Below are 5,225 nucleotides of genomic sequence, written 5' to 3' on the forward strand. Positions count from 1 at the left end.
CGTCAACCACCCAGCCACAACCGCGACGCCCACCCCCTCCTTTTTCCTTCCCTCTCTTTCTTCTCTTTCTCTTCTCTTCTTCCCTCCACCACCGCTGCCACCACCGCGGCCAGCCACCACCACCGCGCCTTCACCGCCGCACCTCCTACCAACACCCACCCCCTCCCTTCCTTCCCCTTTAACCACCCCTCCCTGCACCCCAGCCCTAACCAACACCACAAAACCATCCCTGCCGCCACCAAGGTTCGCCGCCACGCCACCATACGCCGCCGCAGTACCACCACAACCACACCCCCGCCATCTCTCAGTTCCTTAGCTTAGTTCATACGCCTACCAGGTTCCGCCAAACGCCACCTTTCTTTCATTCCTAGTTACTTTCATATTTTTTTCAGTTTATGTTTCGATTTAGGATAGTTAGAGTTGCATGTTTGTAGTGGATTTTAGGTGGTTAGGTAGTTAGGATGTGGTTAGTGGATTTAAGCCTGTTTAATTGCGCTGTTCTTGCTACTTGTTTTATAATTTTTCGCAATTCTGCTTTTGCTGCAATGTTAATATTGTTCATATGCTGTTCTTACTGTTCATACTGCTATTGCGACTGCTCTTTCTTGTTCATATTATTTATATCTATTTGCAATTTATTTTAATTTATATGAACTATTCTGCTTGCTGTTTATTTTTCGGGAACATCCAATTTTAGCCGGAATGCTGCCCAATTTTCTGTAAATCGTTTTGATTCTCATTCATGTATTGGCTTTGGCATTTTCAATTTTGCTTTATTTAGCTTTTACCAAACCAATTCATGAATGCACGGGCCAGCATTCTTATTCCTTTTGTTTTCCCGATTAATAAATCACATTATTGTTGATTAGATTTCAATTTTTGCTATTGTTATATCTATATGAATCATCAATAACTTGATTTTCTTGCTTGAATATGAGTTGTCTGTTGCTTCAACTTGTGAAATTCTTGTTACTTAGAAACCAATCATCATGCCACTTACTCTGACTTTCTTTTTACTAACTCACTAATTTTTTCTTCCTAACCTCTTTTTCAATTTAAAACCACTTTTAACTTTCTAACAACCCCCTCTGCTTTTTGACTAACTCCTTACTTTTACTTTTTAACTCAAGGCATGATTATGGTTTTTCCTAATTAACATGAATTCTGTTTATATTACATTTTGGATTGAACTTTCTCATCTCAGCTTTTTAAACTCCAAAACACTCCAAAATGCATAATTATTCAACTCATTTCATTATTCTACTACTCCTTTGCCACTTTGTGCTTATCTTGTTATTTGCCTACTTGTTTTCCTGCTTTTATTATATCCTAGATTTCTATTTTTCAGGATGTCTGACACTCAAAGAAAAGGAAAAGGCAAGGCAACAACTGGCAAACGGAAAAGAGGTGAATCCTCTATGTCTCTCCTGGAGCTTATGCATGATGACTCCTGGCGGGAAAAGTATTTTACCCCGCAGGAGAAGGCTGACCAGCTCCTCCCTGCCAATGATCCAATTAAGTTCGCAAACCGATACTGTGAGCTGAAGTATCCAGTGTTTGCTACCTCCAGAAATCTGTACCTAGAGAGGACTTTGAAAATTCCAAAAGAACTACAGCAGTACACCTCCGATCAGATCAAACAAAGAGGCTGGTTCTTCTTGGAAAGAAATTTGACTGAGGTCAATGCTTCCTGGGTAAGAGAGTTTTACTTCAATTATTTCAAGACTTCCCTGGATGTAGTGCACCTCAGAGGGAAACAGATACTGGTCACTGAATAGGCCATTGAGGATATTCTGCGCCTCCAGCCTAAGTCAGATCAGCCTGACGGTTACCAAAAGGCTGAAGAGGACATGCGCTTTCTGAGATTTGACTGGGACGCTGTCAAGGAGAGGATAGCCCTTGACCCTACTGTCCCATGGGTCATGGGTAAGAATACCACCATGCCTAAAGGAATCAAGCGGATATACTTGAATGATGAGGCTCGGCTCTGGCACCAGATCCTGAGTAACTTTATTATGCCGAGCACTCATGAGACGGAGCTGCCTACTGCTATGATCACCCTTCTCTGATGTGTGATGGAGGGTAAGGACCTGTATCTACCACGTTTCATCCGGCACTATATGGCCAGGGTCCATGTTAGAGGCACCCTCCCTTTCCCTTACCTGGTCACCTAGCTAGGCCGTCGAGCTGACGTGCCCTGGGAGGATGCTGATGAGAAGCCACCTGCTGCGGACTGCAAGAATATCATTCTTCACAGCAGGAACTTTCTGGCTTTAGGATACCGACCTTCATTCCTTACTGCTTCTGATGAGACAGCCACACCTTCAGCTGCCCCCTCTTCTTCCACTGCTGCACCTGCCCCACCCACTGCACCTCTAGCTGCTCCTGAGACTATTTACCATTTGGTGCATCGCCTCTTCGCCCGCTTGGACCGTATGGAGCATCGCAATAAGCGACGCTATGAGCACATCAAGTTGAAGATCCGTTCCGACGGCGACATCCCCTCCGAGCCTGACACCACTTCTGATACATCTGAGGTGGAGGAGGATGCTCACGAGGAGGAGACCCCCACCCAGGCTGCACAGGCAGGACCGGAGCAAGCTACGCCACAGCAGGGGGAGCCACACCAGCTACAGGCCGCAGATCCAGAGATTCCTATCCAGTCAGAGCCTCCTCTATAGCAGACAGATCCTCCCACGCTCATCCAGTCTGCAGATCCTCAGGCCACTACCGAGACTCCCGCAGCCCATCCTTCCAGTGATGACACTCCTTCACATCCAGCATGAGTGAGCATCGAGGACGATGCTTTATTTTAAGTGTGGGGAGGTCGCCATCTCTGGCATTTTTTTGGTGAACCACTACAGACTCTTTTATTTTATTTTGGTTATTTTTCTGTATTTTTATCTTTATTTTTATTTTTATCTTTCAGTACTTATACATTGTTCTTTTCATGTGTTTTTACTTTTATTTCTGCATTTTGCACCTTAGTTCATATTCTAGCCATTTAGTTTAGTTGCAATTCTAACTTATTAGTTATAGAATATGTGGATTAATTAGTATAGTTTACCCTTTAGCATGTGATAGTTGGTTTAAATTGAAAATAAAAAGAAAGTAAACTAGAGACTTTAACAGAATAAAAACTATCCACACACCTTGTATATAGAACATAACATGTTAGTTAGTTAACAACATTTCATCAAGGAGGAACACTAAAACTTTAAAGCCACCCAAAATAAATTTTACATTGAGAATAATGGAAACTCTTAATTTCTACTTGCATGACATGTATAACTGATATATGATTTTTTTGAGCTAGAGAACACATAGCCTGTGAGTTTTGAGCTTAATTGTATGGTTACATTCAAACCATAAATTTATTCCTGTGTGTTTCGCCCTTCTTTTTAGCCTGATGTTCTTTGCTTTGTTTTAATCTATATGTCCAATTATAGAGTATAGATACATACTAAGAGATGATTGAGGCCATTACTTGTTTAAGCTCACTTATCCCAAATAAGCCTACCTTTCACATCACCCTTGTTAGCCCCCTTGAGCTTTTTAATCCCCTCTTGTTCTATAAACCACATTACTAGCCTTAAGCAGAAAAACAAAATAAAAATCCCAAGTTGAATCCTTGGTTAGCTTAAGATAGAAATTGTGTATTGTTTAAGTGTGGGGAACTTTATGGGAACATGGATGATAGAAACAAAGGTGGAAAGTTAAAAAGAAAAAAAAATACTCAAAGTAAAAATTTTGGGAAGCATGCTCATGTGAAATCAATTGAATTACCATGTGCATTAAAAAAAATTATTTAAATAAAAGGGATACAAAAATTCCCCAATTGCAAAATAAAAAAGAATCAATGCACATGGGATAAAATTTAAGTTAATGAGATTGCAATACAAAGTGAGAAAAATCTGGGCAAATAGGTTAAGAAGCTTTGAATTACAAAATATGTATGTTAGGTGAGATCTTAGACTAGTCAAGGATTCACTTATTAGCTCACTTAGCCTTATACATATACCCTTACCTTTACCTTGGCCCCATTACAACCTTGAAAAAGACCTCATGATTTTTGTATGATTGTATTCTATAATTGTTGATTGGTTAGATGAAGAACAAAGTTATAGAAAGTAAGGATAAAAAGAAGAATAGAGTGATTAACCCAATAAACACTGAGTGACTAGAGAGTAAACACAAAATTCAGTGAGGGTTCAATAGCTCGTCACCATATATCTCTGCTTAAATTGTTAATTGTCTTGCAAGTTTGAAAAATATTTTTACCCATCTTAATTTTAAAAGTGCTTTAACATTATCTAAGGTTTGGCTATGCATATATGATTCCTTGAGAATGTAAATTAATTTAACTACATGTAAGTTTTATATACAAGTGAATAAAAAATTAGAATTGCATGACTCATTTAGGTAGTTGCATTTAGATAGATTGCATTGCATGAGATTCCACCACTTTAACCTTACCTTATTCTTTATCTTAGACTTAGCATGAGGACATGCTATTGTTTAAGTGTGGGGAGGTTGATAAATCCATATTTTATGATATATATTGTGCTCAATTCAAGAGATTTATTCAATCCTTCACCCACTTATTCATGAAAATTGCATGGTTTTACGTTCAAATCCTTATTATGTGATATATGTGAAATACATGTTTCCGATGCTTTAAATTTAATTATTTTAATCACCCTTTATCAGCATTCGATGTCGTGATTTATGTGTTGAGTAGTTTCAGATCTCCTAAGGCAGGAATGACTTAAAGGATGGAAAGGAAACATACAAAAATGGAAGGAAAGCACAAAATGGAGTTTTTGAAGAAACTGGCAGCGACGCGAATGCATGGACGACGCGGCCGCATGCCCAGTGCGAAAAGACAGCGACGCGAACGCGTGACCAAAGCGAATGCGCGCCATGAGTAGAACACAGATGACGCGACTGCGTGACCCACGCGGACGCATGACAGACGCCACGCACCAGAAATTACAGAAAATGATCCCAGCGATTTTTGAAGCCCTTTTTGGCCCGGATCCAAGTCTAGAAGGCACAGATTAGAGGTTATGAAGTGGGGGAATGCATCTATATGGGCAGAGATCTCCAATTATTCACTTTTCATAGTTTAGATGTAGTTTTTAGAGGGAGAGGTTCTCTCCTCTCTCTTAGGTTTTAGGATTAGGATTTCTCTAAATTTTAGGATTACTTCTTTTCAAGTGCAG

Source organism: Arachis hypogaea, chromosome 15, assembly GCF_003086295.3.
Source record: "Arachis hypogaea cultivar Tifrunner chromosome 15, arahy.Tifrunner.gnm2.J5K5, whole genome shotgun sequence".
Classification (NCBI taxonomy): Eukaryota; Viridiplantae; Streptophyta; class Magnoliopsida; order Fabales; family Fabaceae; genus Arachis; species Arachis hypogaea.